Source organism: Rhincodon typus, unplaced genomic scaffold (assembly GCF_021869965.1).
Source record: "Rhincodon typus isolate 14 unplaced genomic scaffold, sRhiTyp1.1 hic_rhity00000616, whole genome shotgun sequence".
Lineage (NCBI taxonomy): Eukaryota > Metazoa > Chordata > Chondrichthyes > Orectolobiformes > Rhincodontidae > Rhincodon > Rhincodon typus.
The window spans coordinates 13,973-30,525 of record NW_025966254.1 but is presented as its reverse complement, the minus strand read 5'-3'; the positions used below and the strand labels follow the sequence as shown (position 1 = coordinate 30,525).

At 37.3% G+C, this 16,553-nt stretch overlaps 1 protein-coding gene across 1 annotated transcript in view; it reads left to right on the top strand.

The window, feature by feature from the left end:
* The window catches only part of LOC109930319 (transcriptional activator protein Pur-alpha), a 34,307-nt gene extending 18,806 nt beyond the window's left edge, over positions 1-15,501 (top strand). Inside the window, exon 3 of the transcript XR_007266292.1 lies at positions 3,798-15,501. The gene's annotated coding sequence lies outside the window, so the exon portion shown is untranslated. The remainder of the gene's footprint in view (positions 1-3,797) is intronic.
* The last annotated feature ends 1,052 nt before the right edge of the window (positions 15,502-16,553 follow it).

Sequence of the window (16,553 nt, the reverse complement as noted above, 5' to 3'; positions counted from 1 at the left end):
TTTAAGCAACTGTCAGGAATAAAGACGGACCTTCTTAAAAAAAAAAATTAGACTGTAAACTGGAGGCTAGAAAACAAATTTTCTTAGTAGTATATCAGCCTGATGGTTAGAAGAATTTTATTCACTGGTCTCTTTCTATCTGAATACATCAGTTTCATACCAAATTAGTGATGTTAGTATGTCACATAAATTGTTTTAAATTAGCAAAAGCAGTTCATCAGCCAATTATATTTAATTTCTAAATGCATATTAATCAGTATCTGAAAGGGAAATCCAGGAGTAATATTTAGATTATTTAATAAGAATTTAATTTGCATGAATTTCTACTTGTATACTTTGCAATGCTTTCATTTCAGTCAAAATAATTTAACTTTCTTTAGTAATTAATATGCACAGTATTGAGGCAGTGTGAACAGAACCAACCAAGATTAGCACTTCAAAGTGCACAAAAAGAAATAAGACAGGTGTGAATTTAAAACTGATCAGGAATAGTTTTTCCAGTTTTGAGTATTTACAAAAGTCTTCCAATGAATATAAAAAAAACAAAAGCTTTGTTGTTCAAGATGCAATTGAGTGCTGTGATGAGAGTTAATGAAATTTAGAGGGGCACCTCTTTAGGGGTTGAATAGCCTAATCTCATCCTTGACCTTGCCTGTATTCATGTTCAACAGCAAAACCATCTGTGGAGGTTAAGTGAAGGAACTGTCACAGGTTCATCCATTGTACTAAACAATGAACCCATCTTGTGGAGAAATATTTACAAGTCCAAGAGATGTTCAATGTAACTAATATGAGAATTTAGCCTGCATTGATTTAATTGCACTGCATTTTAAATTGTTCAAAGAACCAACATGTAGGGCATGAAGGGAGTAATTCGGTACAAGAGTGAAGAGAATTTGCCCAGCATTCTAATTTCTAGTTTGTTAAAAATTTTTGAGAAATATGTTTCTGCGGAGTTCAGATGTACAAGATCATCCCTCAGTTTTCCTCTTTTCCCAAGAGAAAAGAGACTCAATCTGCTAGTCCTTTGCTGATATGTACCCGTACATTTCTAGTGTCATCTTTTATAAATCTTGTCTGCATTCTCTCAGTTCCCTTCATTAGTTTTTCTAGTATGCTAACCAGAATGGCATGCAGGTCACTAAATAGTCTAACCAAATTTCAATACAGCTTTAGCATAACTCCCTTACATTTCCATTCTGTTCGTCTAGAAAAAAAATACAAATGCTTAGTTTTGCTTTTATGAGCTTACTAACTTGTGTGCTGCTTTTTAATGATGGTTGAATTTATACTTTTGATCATTTTAGTCCTTTTCCCCACCTAGACTTGCACCTGTCAATTAATAAGTCAGTTCCCTATCCTTCCTGACAAGATGTTGCACCTAACATTTATCTTTATTTGCCAATTATTTGCCCTTTCTGCAAGTTTGTTAATGTCCTCCTATTCGTTGCAATCTGCTCCGAGTCGATGATTTTCACCACCATCGCTTCCAAGTATCTATACCTGTCATCTGCAGATTTTCAAATTGTCTTTGTTTCTAAAGTCCAAATCATTAATGTCAATTGTTAACAGCAGTCATCCCTATGGAACATCACTTCCCACCTTCTGCCACTCTGAATTTCTTCAACCTTTATTCCACTGTGATTTCTGTCCTGAAGCCAGCTAGCTGTCCATTTGCCCCTTTTTCTCTGACCCCTTGTTCTCTAACCTTTATTCATTAAATTGTTAAGGATAACCTTATCTTGAAAATCCAGATAAATTACATCTACTACATTGCTTTGAGGAGGTAACAGAGACAGTAGACATTCAGGATTAGTCGAGCAAGATTTTCCCTTTTGAAGTCGATGCTGAATATTCATTATTATGATTTTCACTTCTAAATATTCATTTTGTTGTTTAGAAAAGTTTTAGCTTTGAGATCTTTCAGGTCTGTCTAACTTGAACAACAATTTAAGGTTATTATTTTGGATAATGAAAAGGATGCAGAATGGGTTACTAATGATTTATCAGTTTGCAAACTACAAAATGTTATTAGCTTGACCCTTTATCTTTTCATCCATTTATATACCATTTCTCCAATTTCTAATTGATTTTGGATAAACTGTTCCTTTGCATTATTAGCTTTGGATAGAATGACTTCTCATGCCTCAAGTATTGGAATATTTTTCTTTATAGTTATTGGAAAAGGTTCTGGGAAAGATGTAATTAAATGGGAAATAAGAATTGAGGCAGAAACTTGTAAAGGGTTAGATTTAGTCCCAATACTCTGCTGATATCCTGTGAAAGTTGCTTAGATCCAGACCTACATACTGATATCGTTGACCCTAAAGTAAATGCATTTTCCTTCTAACTGGATTTTTTTTTCAATTTAAAGTTAATCATCATTTAGGACCACTTAGTTTTCTATTTTTGGTGTATTTTCAAACGAATGGTATCAATATTTTTTGTATTGTTGAAAATATTCAAGCATTTCTTCATCCTGTTCCAGAAAAAGTGTTTTGCATGCAAAGGAGCCCCAGCAATTTTATCTGAAGATGTGCATACATTTGTGAAATACAAAACTAATTCACTACAGTGAACAGGATATCCAAGGCATCAGAACATTCCTTCGCCCTCTTCCCTGAAGAGCATCAACCATCACTTTTTTTTTTCAGACTGAAAAATATTAAGGACTTGAATCAGTCCTATATAGTACTTGGAACGTCAGAGAAGAATCCAAGACAGAAAAAAGTGGCTTCTTTTGACTGGTGGAACTATAATGTTGTCCATCCTGCCTGAGGACAGTTTTAATTATCCTTCCATACAAAGTCTGCAGTCAACCACAGAAATGGTGTAAAAAGAAATAAGAAAACCCCATTAAATAGATAACTTCAGTAGACTTAGGATTGACCCATGAGCTAAAACAAAAGGGATAGAAGGAAAGCTTGCACTCAAAACAATTACTTTTAGACATTAAACTGAACAATCAGGATATGCCTTGAAGGTGTTGAGGTATTATGCCAAAAGTTGGTATACCCCCATTTTTAAATACAGGTAGAAGATTTCTAACGGTTGTCTTTAATCAGCAAAATCCTTGAGACTAATAAGTAATTTGATCAAAGAAAACTGAACAGCCAATAAGCTGACAAAGATAAGTGAATTAGGACATCATCCAAGATTAGAACCAGTCACCTTTTTGAACCAAAGGTTGAAATCAAAGCTTGTAGTCTTTGGGTCAAGTTTCCATAATAATATCAAGTTTAATTCTTTCTTGGTGGATGATTTCAATGGAGGTGGTACTCATCCAAGAACTTGCCAGAGTTCCACAATTTTAGGTCTGGTTCAGACAAAACGTTCCCCATAAGATAATTCAAGGCGATGTAGAGAACCTCTAATGTTGCTCGTGGTTCATGTATATGTCAGATCAGAGGCAACTAAGTCCAAGACCTACCTGGGATTCATGAGTGTCAGCCAGGGCAACTATAGATCCAGGTTAGAGGTTCTGCTTGATGACACCTTCCTGACCAATATAGTGGTTGGAACAATCATGGAAGACTTAAAAACAAATATTGCAGCATTATGCAATACAAAGCTGTCTTCAGCATCTGCTAAGATTACTGCGATACCATGTATCTACACTGCTTTTGAGGCAAGAGCTGGAAAAAAAACAGGTGTCATTGGAAAGTCTTGATACTTCATAAAAGACAGGTTACAACCTGATTTCATGGGTGTTGAAACAGTCGATGGTACAACCAATTACAATTTCTTTCCGTGCTAGATGAATCTCTCTGACCTGGAGTGTTTGTGCTTCATTTTAGGTTTGGACTGAAGACAGACTCCTGGTGAGTTCAGGTGCATCCTGCAAAAAAACTACTTGTGTTCAGCAAAGCCACAACAGGATGTGCAATATTTGAAGCCTGGTATGAGCATATAGTGGAGCAGTTTTAATTGGAAAAAGCAATATATCAACACAGAAACTGAGGATGCCAAAACTTCACAAGTTGGAATAATCAGATTCCAAAGCAATGATTTAAAACTGATCCTACTGAGAAAGTAGAATCTTCCAACTGAACAAGGCAAGAAAACTGAAAGTTGTGTTTTGAGCTAGGTTTTATATAGAATGAGATGGAATATCATGCATCTACATATGAAACTCTTGGATAGATCCAATCCCAGTTATTTTATCACTGTACATTAGTGCTATGCCTGCAATCGGCAAGAGAAGGCAACAAATAAACAATTCCATGTTGTGCTCCCCTGTAAATTTGAATAAGATGTTATTAGGGAACTTGCCATGATTCAAGAGCAGAGTTTTTCAAACACCAATTGTTGTAATAAACGACAATAGAAAATATTTACAAAGAAAATAGTCATGTGTACTCCTTTCTGCTGTCCGTGGGATTAGCCAAAATGCTTCCTGAAGGACAATAGCAAAAAAACTTATCTCCTGTATTAATGTGTCTTTCTCTAGTAATGGTTTGAACGATAGATTTACCTATGAACACCAACAAACTTAAGTTGTATGATTGACAAGAATTGCACCCTTTACGAGCTAAGTCATTTTTCTTTCCTTCTCATGACAGTTGATGATTTACTTTTCTTGTAATACAGTGGTCCAGATGTTTTAATACTGACTAATCAAGATAATTTCAAACGTAGCCCCTGGATTTAGAGTTTTACATCGTAATATGTCTGTTTTTACCAGCTCACTGATCCACCTTTAGTAGTTCCCTGGAATTCTGCCACTGTCGTTGTCATTGGTGAGACAATAGGTACATAATTTAGATCTTTGCTACCAGGGCATTTAAAAAGACAACACATTACAAGCTTCTAGAGTTGGATTTTTTTGTTAATTTCCTTTGCCTCTCCTTGGGGACAACACAATGCTTCCTTGATTGGTTGCATTGTGTTGTCCCACCCATCTTCGTCCCCACCACAGTCGTCATTCATATGCAAGCTAATATTTGCATAGGCTACTGAAATGCAGTGAGTATCAAGTTGAACATAGACTACGACTTCCCCAACAATCCATGCAGTCTAGTTGTGATAACGTAACAGATATGATTATCACAGTAGGGTCAAATGTAGTGTTCCAGAATATGACCTGATAGAGAATGATAAATTCTGTACAAACTTGGATTTAAACGGCTCAGCTACAAACTGGAGATAGAATACTAGAGATTTGGACAATAAAAATGGAAACATTTACTAGATTGAGCAGTTAGTGCAGATTAACTTCTGTTTTAACTTATGATGTGGAAATGTATATTGCCAGGTTGCAAGTTACCTTGAGTTGACTGGAAAAAGTTTGTGAAAGAAATTTGGGTAGTTTCAACCCAATTTCGAGCTGAACGTGTGAGGTTTGAAAACTTTGGTTAACCAGAGGTGGACAGGGATAGGTGTCAGTCATGTTTCTCTTTAGTTGAGACTGTTTTGAGTCCCCAGAATATGTCCTTAATTCCTATTATTAGTCATCAGTCAACTTGATATTGCAAGAACCATAAAGAATAATACTAGAACTTGGAAGACATTTTGGAAAATCCACAATGGTGACCTAAAAGGATGAGCCTCTTTTTACTTTAGAAACCATTTTTAAAAAATCTTATCTCAAGATGGGATAACTGTACCTCATTTTTTTCAAGGAATGGTGCATAGAACCATAACTTTCTATTTCTTAGCACAATGTCTATTAATGTCCATTTTGCGATGATTTTAATGAGCTTTGATCAGTCAGTGATGAAAACTTGGGTTTCCTTATTCAAACCTCAAATATACAGTCTCCCTTTAGGATGCCAAAATCATTGGGGTGAGTAGATTTTTCAGGTTTTGTTTTAAGTTCTTAACACTGCTATAGAACATTGTTCTGGAACACACCTACTAATGTCATACGAATGAATAGAAATGTCTGCTCTATTTATAAGTTAATTTGTTAGCATTTTCAGTCTGTTAGTCTGTGTGTTGCATATACAATTAAAAGAAAATACCAAAGTGTGTCAAGTGTGACTCAGTTGGTGGCACACTTCCCTCTGAAACACAAGAGTCCAGGTTCATGTCCTACTCCAGGTCCTGAACACACAAACCAAACCTGATTCCCCAGTGTAGTGCTGAGAGCACTTTGCGCTGTTAAAAGTGCAACTTATCGGTAGATATTAATGGTGAGATCCCAATGGTAAAAGATCCTGTGGCATCATTTTGAAGAAGAGCGAGGGAGTTATCCCCAATGTTCTGGCCAATATCTGTCCCTCAATCAACATCACCAAAAACAGATTATTATTTGATATCATTATCGCACTGCTATTTGTGAGATTTTATTAAGTACAAAGCAGCTATTGCCATTACTACATTTCTACAGTCATTACACTTAAAGATATTTCCTTGGCTTTAAAAAAAATCCAGTGGTTGTGAAAACCACTACGTATATTCAAGCTTTTTATTTTGCCATGTACTTTTATTATTGATGGAAGTGTACACAGTATAATGGAACCTAAAGATTTCAAGGGAACAAGGAGTGGATTTAGCGAGTAAAAGTTGAATAAGAAAATATGAATTAAAATGCAGTTTGCAAAGTCTTGATAATTTCGAAGATATCAAACAATTCAGGAAGGTACAATCTTTCCAAAGTTTGGAATTCTCTCTAAATGCCTTCCAGTTAATTAAGAAATGAGGGAGTGGTGGGGGCGATGGGATAGGAAACTATAGATCTATTTAAACAGTAATTAGGATCTATAGTTAGATATTGGAGGGAAGTCACTAATTTGTCAGAGTAACTGAACTCTAGGACAAGTATCACCTGATCAAAGCTGGAATGGATTTGTGAAGGCTTGGTCATGTCTGACTTATCTAGTTGATTTTGTTTAAGATAATGTCATGATGGAGAGGTGATTTTCTGGATATTATCTACATGAACTTACAGAAACTCATAGAGTTGTACAGCACGGAAACAGAACCTTCAGTCCAACTGTTCTGTGCCAAACAGACATCCCAACAGACCATTCGGTCCAACTCGTCCCCAGCGACATAGTCCCAATTAGGCCATCCCTCTAAAAGATATTTGACAAGTTTGTGAAAAAGGGATAAAGTGCAAAAGTTAGTGCAGTTGAATAGGAGGTAATCATATGACATAATTGATTGGGAGCAAGGAGATAAAATAGGGATAAAAGGTTCCATCTCTAGATGGCAGGTGGGTGAGGAGTATTGTGCAGGGGTCTACTTTAGAAAAGCAGTTTTTCACCTTTTTGTAGCAATCATTTGGAAAAGAAATAATGTATATCCAAATTTGTAGATAACATCCAAGTTAGGTGCAACATTAAGATATGTGATGAGATCAGGAAAATATAATAGACATAAATACACTGGGTGGTGGGGTGGGGCTGCTGGGCTGTCCGCTGACCAGTCTGGTTGAGTGAATGTCCAGACTCCTGGTGGTCTACTTCACACTGCATGTCTGAAAAGCCAGCAGCTTTCCACCACTAGAGGAGATTGCAGATAACGTACAAGGACAACCGTGTGAAACTTTAGGTCTGGAAGGCCCAGCTGCTTACTGCATTATGTCTACTTGGTGGTAGCAGTCCAAATTGACTGGCTGATGGGCAACATCTAGCATGTATGGAGTGACAGCAATGAGAGTACAAATGCTGCCTTTCTGAGAAAGGGCATCAGGTTATTTCTCAGTAGAGCCACTGCTATTTCCACCATGAAGCATGTTGCAAGTCTTGGACATTATTGGATGGACATTATTGGATGGCAGATTGCTGGACTGTTGTGACTTCCTTCAAATCAGTATATCAGTAGTCTGTACTTGCATGATAGAAGCTGAATTTTCACTGCAGCATTCGGACCTCTGGCATAAGCTGCAGCATCAGCCATTAGCTACCATGTTGTGAAGATGGCTAGCACTAAGATGCTTGAAAGGATTAGATGCTTGATAGGATTAGATGTGGGTAGGAGAATGAATATAAGATATGAGGATACCATCATTTTCAATAATTTCAAAACCAGCTCTGCCTTGCTTCAGTGTGGGCATTTCAGTAATGGCCAGAACATTCTCCTTCACAAGGTCAGGTTATGTAGGTGGGCCTGTTTCTCTGGTTTTATGGATACTCTCTTTAGATTGGTAGAAAGTGAATGTAACTCCTTTATTCAAAAAGAGAGAAGCAAAAAGACAGAAATACAGGCCAGTTAGCTTAAGATCTGTCATAGGGAACGTGTTCAAAACTGTCATTGATGTATTTACAGCAGGGCACTTGGATATGTTCAAGGTAATCAGACCGAGTTAATATGGTTGACATACACATGCTATGGATATACTGTACTTCAGTCTCCAGAAGGCATTTGGTAAGGGGCTGCGTTAAAAGTAATTGTAGGATATAAATTCTGGTAAGGATAGAAGATTGGCTAGCTAACAGAAAGCAGAGAGTAAGGATAAATGGGTCTTTTTCAGGTTGACAAGATATAACAAGTGGTGTGCCTTAGAGATTGGTGCTATCGCGTCAACTGTTTACAATTTATACAAATGACTTGGATAAATGGGGTTTTGGCACAAGTTATGATGCCAAATTTGTTAATGACAAGGTAGGAAAGTAAGTTGTAAAAAGGATACAAGGAGATTCCAAAAACACACAAATGTGGCAAGTGGGGTATGGTGTAGAAAATGTGAAATTGTTCATTTTGGGAGGTAGAATGAAAAAAGAAGCATATTATCTAAATCGTGAGAGATTGTGGAGCTCTGAGATGCAGATGGATCTAGTTATCCTTATGCATCAACCACAAAAAGTTAAATGTGTAGAAAGTAATTGGGAACACTAATAGAATGTTACCTTTTATCGCAAGGTGAACCAAATACAAATGTTGGGAGGTTGCTCTTTGGTTATAGACACCTTATTTAAGGAAGGTTGTAAATCATTTGGAAGCAATTCAGACATGATTTACTGGACTAGTCTTATGAGAAAAGATTGAACAGACTAGGCTTATATCAGTTGGAGTTTAGAAGAGTAAGAGGTGATGATTGAAATATAAACAAGAAATCTTGACAGGGTACATGCAGAGAGGTTGTTTCCTCTTGTTGAAGAATCTAAATTTGGTATCACTATTTAATTTTTTAGGTGTTGGTACATAGAGTCCTCTTAAACAAGTTTTTGAAAGGTTATGGAGGGTTTGTGGGAATGTGGATTTGAGGTTACAGTCAGATCAGCTGTAGTCTTTATTGATTGGTATAGAGGCGATGACCCTGGTAGTATATCACTAGACTATTAATCCAGAAACTAAAATAATGTTCTGGGGACCCAGGTTCAAATCCTGCCATGGCAGATAGTGGAATTTGAATTTTTTTTAAAAATCAGGAATCAAGAATCTATTGATGACCATGAAGCCATTGCTAATTGACAGAAAAAACCTGCCTGACTCACTGAGGGAATCCACGATCCTCATCTGGTCTGGCCTACATGTGACTTCAGACCCACAGCAATGTGGTTGACTCTCAACCGCCCTCCGAAATGGCCTGGCAAGCTACTCAGTTCAAGGCCAGCTAGGGATGGGTAATAAATTCTGGCCAGCCAACAATGCCTGTATACCATGAGTGAATTTTAAAAAAAAGTCTCAACTGGCTACAAGGCCTACTGCTTCTCAAATCGTATGTATGTTCATATGTCTTGTAAGAGAGAGGGAAATTCATCAGTGTTGTGCAATTTGTCTGGCTGATGTTATCAACCTGTAAGTGTGTGTATGTTGAGGTGTGGGCATGAGGCTGTAGCAGGTCAAAGTGTGCCTCTGTACCAGGAGTCCTGGGTTCAAGAGGTGTATAAGAACATCTCTGCATCGTTTAGTTTTTTTAAAATCTATAAAAGATAATGTGAGTCCTGTTTGAAGACTGTAGATGAATGATAGGGCCCTTGTCAATTGAAGATTGTCAGATGCTTTTGAGCAGTTGAAAATGTACAGCATTTGAAGATCCATTCAGTGATCTTGATCACTGGTGTGAGGTGGTTGAACTTCCTGCAGCATTACATCCAGGTCCTAGTGTTTTAAGTCCTGATGTTAACCTCCAGAGCTGTCTATTCCCACAAATTTTGGAGTGTTGTTTGGAGGATCTCCTAGGTTGCTGCAGATCCTTGGTCATTTCTGCAACCTGCCTGCAGCACAGTTTTCTGTACAGTCTGAAAACCTTGAACCCTGTTCTCTCATGTGCCATTCTTCTAGTTTTCTCATTAGGTTCAGCTGTCAAAGCATTCCTATCACCAACTGCAGCTACTGTGCACCTTCCCTTTAAAAGGTACAGGCTCGCTTTAACAGATACAAACCATGCGCAGCCAGAAGGCATTGTTTTAGACTGGCATCATGGTCGTCGCAGGCATGGCGAGCGCAGAACGTGATCCTGTGTTGTCCTGTTTAATATGGTACAGCTGATCAGAATCGCCCTGTACTTGGGAAAATTCTGCCGTCTGAGCGCCGCAGTTATATAAAACGGCCTGCCTTCCAGGCTGTAGGTGGATATTAATCCCCGAGCCCGGTTTCGACGGCAATCGAATTTAATCCCAAATTCCTTGAAACCGCAGTCTCATTAAGAAACACGATTGTTAAGCGTAGAATATATTCGTAGGTTCTGACCATGCGTTACTGAAGAGAAACCACTTTTCCACAAAATCCTGAAGAGACATGGTGATGGACGGTATTAATAGTTTTTCCACGTGGCTGCAACTTCTTGTTTATTTTCAGCGGACTTTTTATGATGAATTAGATCGTCAATAAAATGAAAAGTTTAAAAATTGAATTCGTTTAGTTTAGAAATGCAGATGTTGTACTGTTATTTGATGCCTTCCTATCGTTGTTGGATTAGATCGTTAAGATAATTTGGCCCCGTTTTATGTCTAACGTTAGGATTGAATATCGAATAGTTTGTGAGAGAAAGGGGCGATTGATAGGACTTAGCCTGCTCTGTTCAAACAGTTCGGCTTTGGTCAGGTGTTTAAGAGAACTTGGGCAGTGGGTGAATCGGGAAGCAATTGATCAAATCGTTACGTTAAGTCTGAGCATTGCCAGTGCTCACTATTATGATAGTTATTATAATCACTGGCTAAAAGTAGGATAAAACAAAGAACTGCGGCTGCTGGAAATCCGAAACAAAAACAGAAATTACCGGTGAAATCAGATTGGACTCTGGACTGGAGACGTTAACTCTGCTTTCTCTCCAAAGATGCTGCCAGACCCGAGTTGCTCCAGCAATTTCTGTTATTCCTAACAGTAAGAACTAATGGAAGAAATGGATGAACACAGCAGGCCAAGCAGCATCAGAGGAGCAGGAAAGCTGACGTTTCGGGTCTGGACCCTTCTTCAGAAACGTCAGCTTTCCTGCTCCTCTGATGCTGCCTGTCCTGCTGTGTTCCTCCAGCTCCACACCTTGTTACCTCAGACTCCAGCATCGGCAGTTCCTACTATCTCTGATGGAAGAAATGGATGTTCTAACGGTCCTGCTATTTGAATTGTCATGTTTGAAAATCGCTCGATCTTGTCATGAGGAAATATCATGTAATACCACCAATATTTGCCGATGGGAATCGGGTAATTTTAAATTTACGCCCGCGGCATTAAAAGTAAATTATTGGGATACCACAACAAAACATATAAAATTACATACAGAGTAGTGCGCATTACAGACAGCTGCAATGATTAACTTTTTACGGACCAGCAATAAAGTAGATATTATTGGAATCATTCTGAGTCCATTCGTTATGATGAGTGGATACTGCCTGTTGGACAATCTGCGATCCATCGAAGTACAATGGCGCGGGCTGTTGGCAGTCTGTTCAGTCACAGAACACTACAGACATGCGATTATGTGACAATGATGTTCATTCAGTACTCAACCCTGTTGAAGACGCTGTCAGAACTACGGGTTAATAAGTCGCCAGTTACAGAAGAAAAAAAAAGAGACAGCACGATTTAAGAATGTCGAACGGCAGATTTCAAGTGACATTCTTTGATTAATTTACAATTATAGGAAGAATCTGGTTAGAAACAGTGATTCTCTCCAATCCCTTTGGTAAAAGTAACGAATGTTTGTTCGTTCCTAAACCTTCAGCCCCTGTCCTTTTAAAGCAAAATCGTGAAACAAAAATCTCCAACAGAGATTTTTAATCAGTTTACGAAGAACATCCTAAATTCCAGATGCTATTGTTTTATATTCGAAGCGATCTTTGGTTAGATTTTCATTTAAAGAAGCTGCTTTGACTGAAGCAACAAACATTGACAATTACAGTTTAATATCTGTAAAGCGTTTCTGCGTGAGAATAAATGTATACAGACACAGAGCTGACGGCCACACTGGCCTGAAAAACTGAGCAGTTCGGGCCTGGTTAGTATTTGGATGGAAGACTGCCTTGGAATATAAAGTCCAATTCGACTTTTAGAGCAGTGCCAATGTCCCTAGCTCTGAGCCAGGAGGCTCAGGTTCAAGTCCGACCTGCTCCAGAAGTGTGTAATAATATCTTTGAACGGGCTAATTAGAAAACATCTATACCGACTGGAGTGTAGTGAAATACCTAATAATAGGCCACGTTATTTTCACCAAACTGGGGTTATCTTTTAAGAATTAACATGTATAATTTAGTTGTGTAAAACCAGCTGTTCTGAAATGTGTAGTTGGGATTATTGAGCTGTGCGTGTATTCAAATTGACTGGTTTTATCCGGCCGTCTTTAGTAGACCTGATGATGAGTAAAGAGGTAACAAAGTGTAGAGCTGGATGAACACAGCAGGCCAGGCAGCATCAGAGGAACAGGAAAGCTGACGTTTCGGGTCTGAACCCTTCTTCAGAAAAAATTGTAAAGAGGGTTGTGATTTCCTCAAGCTTCTGACAGTGAAGCTGTGGTAAATGTCGACTGTGTGAAGTTTTGACGCTCGAGGAAGAAGACGAAACTGACGATGAGAACAACTTTGCCACTCAAAAAGATAATGACGTCTTCCAGATTAGGGCGGTGGGCTGAACATGGTATTTTCCGTGAGATGGGAAGGAATGCAGCCCAAAATCGAGCAATAAAAAAACCACAAACGGTTTAGAGGAAATGTGACACGTATAGAGTGCAAAATAACTAGTCACATAAGGCAAAAAGGAGGATGAGTCAAATGACCGCGTTCTGTGGATAGATACAGGAAACCGATTATAAGCTTCATGTTGAGTTATTGTTAGTTAGACTGATGATACTACAGATAATCTCGGGTATTAGGGCATGCTTTTATGAAGAAATGCGTGAATAGACATTTAACGGAATATAGTAGATGGATTATTTTTAAATGTTTTGTGAGAGACGTCGAGAAGAGCGATTAGAAAAACCACACGTGGAAAAGGTAATGCATATACAGCAAGGGTGATGTGAAAGGGCGCAGGATTGTACGCAATCTATTAAGAATGAGTACGTTGAAAATACAGCGCTTTGGAAGCATTTTCTGACTATTCGAGAATTCTCCCATATTTTTCAAATGGCCCGTTGTAACAGCCTAAATGGAAAATTGGTTAATAGGCAGGTAGTAAACAGCCAGAGCAAATGGGAATTCAGAAAGGGTTGGAAGTAAGTCAGTTATGTCGTCAGCGTTCGCTCCAGCTTTGTTCTGTGTATACACGTACAGCTGATCTTGGCTTTACGGACGACACGCAATTTGTAAAAGACCAAGAAGATATGAGCTGGTTAACAATAGACCAATGAGCGAAATGTGTACTTTACAGTGATATTTATGAGGTTCGGAGGTTAAAATAAAGCAGAGTAGGAGTATGCACTTAATGAAAAAAAGCTGAAAATGTGGTTGAAGACAGGATTAAAACATCACAATTCTCTGAAAATTCCGCTATATAGTTAAAGCTATAAAAGTGGTCAATTGATATTTTTACATAATTTAAAGCATTATTTATACATACTGGATTTATAGAAATCACCGTTAGAACATTGCAGTTTTGAGCAGCCTCTCTCAAAAAAAGGGTATATAAACCATAACAGGGCAGTATCAACGATGTTGTACACAGTTATTGGGAGAGAATTAATGTGTTGGAACAGTTCCTATCGCGATAACGAAGACTGAAGGGAGATTCAATTAAGTTTTTAAAGGCTCAGAAGTGGTATGATAAAATAAATATATTAAGGCAATTTACTGTTTTTTGGAGACAATGGTGAGGGATTATCAATTTAGTATAATTGCAAAGAGGTAGGAGAAACATTGGGAAAAGTTTCTTTGGCAGAGGGCTTCAGGAGTATGCAATACTTTGCTATAACTAGTGGGTGAAACAGGGACCTTTTAAAAGAAGGAAAACCTCGGAGGATATTTTAGGAAGGGTACTGTATAGGACTATGGGTAGAGGGCAGTACTATGGTTTCAGATTTGGTTTCAGATTTCTATAGCAAAATGCTGGCACAGATATGTATTGGATGGCATTTTGTATGCTATAATTTGCTATATCTTTTAGTAGCATGCCCATTTTAGATTGCATTTTATGGTTCAATTATTTAAAATAATTTGGATATAGCATAGCTTCTAATTCATCTACAGTTTTTATCATTTTGGGGGTTTGAAGAAATGTCTAACCTTTGCAGCAATTTCATATTTTCATGTATATTTTAATCTCTAACAATATCGAATATTGTTTCATTGTGTGATCATTATTCCTATAGATCCTTGAAATTTTTCAAGGGAAAGTGATATTAATCTTGACCTTTCATATTATTATGATGATATTTTTACAGCAATAAAAAAGCACTATGGAAACAGATTGCAGATTAGCTGCACTGGAGATATATAGCTTATGTATGTGCAAAATCAGAACCTTTTGGGGCTTTAAAATGATTAGGAAACATGACAAATCTTGAGCAGTATTTCTTCGAATAAACTTCAGATGAGGTCTGATTTTATATTTTGCTGATATGCATTACATTTTTTTGTATTTAAGGCACAGATGACCAACTGGCTTTTCTGAAAATACTGCACTATTGTCATAGATTTAGTATATTGTATTGATTTGATGTACACATTGAGATTTTTGCAATGAAGTATGAGTGATTCAAATTGGATGCTGAAAATTTCTAATATACTGTCAAGTATTTCTGTTCCTTGTGATCCAAAATATACATTTTGTGGCAGTAGCAACTAAATTGGTCTCTCAACATGTAATGGGAATGAATTCGCTTTTTCATATGAACAGATTCAAATGACTTATTTAAAATTTCAATGGATTGTAAAAGTCTGCAATTTTGGATTATTTCTCAAAGCTCTATAATGTAATGATTCAATGGATTCTCTGTATTTTGTTTTAAATGGTATAGTATTCAAGTTGACTGGTAGTATTATTGATTTTAATGTGAAAACTTCTCAGTTCTGTTTCTAACCACCTATCAATATCCTTTCTTAAAGAAAAGTTAACCAACCTATGTATTTAGTAAAGAATTGGATTGGAACTTTTCATCCTCATAGGGGACAGAAAATGTGACATTCAATTTTAGTGCTTGTCTGTTGAAATAATTAAAATAAAGATTTAAAGTTCAAATGTTATGCTAGTTGGAAAGAATAGTTTATTCTCAACAGATCTTACTGTAGATGGGCATCTCCCTACCCATTTCTCTGTCTCTTAGAAGCATTCTTCACAGATCCTTCCCCTGGTATATAGGGTGTTAATGTGTTCTGTTTACATGCAGATGAATTTAATTCTGTACCCAAACTATTTGCTGTTTGTGTGGTCTTTCCTACCTCTTGGCACATATTTAGTTTCATTCCCTCTTTCTCCCTCCCTCATGTAACAAAATTTACAGCTAACTTTTATTATGACATATGCTGGTGTAATTTTGCTTGAAATGTAAAAAATATAATTAAAAGTTTCATGGGGTGTTTTTCAGAATGCTTTACTTTTCTTCTGGATATGCCTCAAAGATCTCTCTTCTACTCTATTTTGTATTTAATGCTTCTCACAACTCCTCTGTCTTCATGTCTGTCAAATGTCCATTCACTTCCAATTTAATCTTTGATCACTCTTCCTACACCCAACATTAAAATAATCATTCAATTTGTTACCAAAGTTGGTATTCCTTCTGTTTGGCTGTTTTGTAGCTGGGGAAATTCACAGCTCACATTATGCTTACGTCACTGCTTGTCTCTGTAACCGCATGATCCGCAAGTACATGAGAATCTAGTCTCAATTTCACATGGTAATTATACCCTTTAGCCCTAAGTTGAGTGGTTGCAGGGGAATTCAATACCATTGACAAGTACCAAAACAGCTATGATTTAGTTAGAGATATTCATTGAGGGGAAAAGAAAATGGTTACACCATTGGGCAGGAGGTAATGAATCTGACGATAATAGCCAGGTGCTTAATCCAACTAATTTTGGTATATGAATCCAGAAAAAAAAGCACCATGGACTATAGATGGTCACAGTGCCATTAGATTAAGTACCAGTAGATGAGCTATTGGGTTTCTTGGGGTAATTGGATAAAATCTTAATGTTGAAGATTTTTATTATAGGCAGGACATCACATTATGACCCATAACCAAGTAAATCAAATTTCATTTTTATTGAATTATATTGAGACTTTTACTCTGAGAT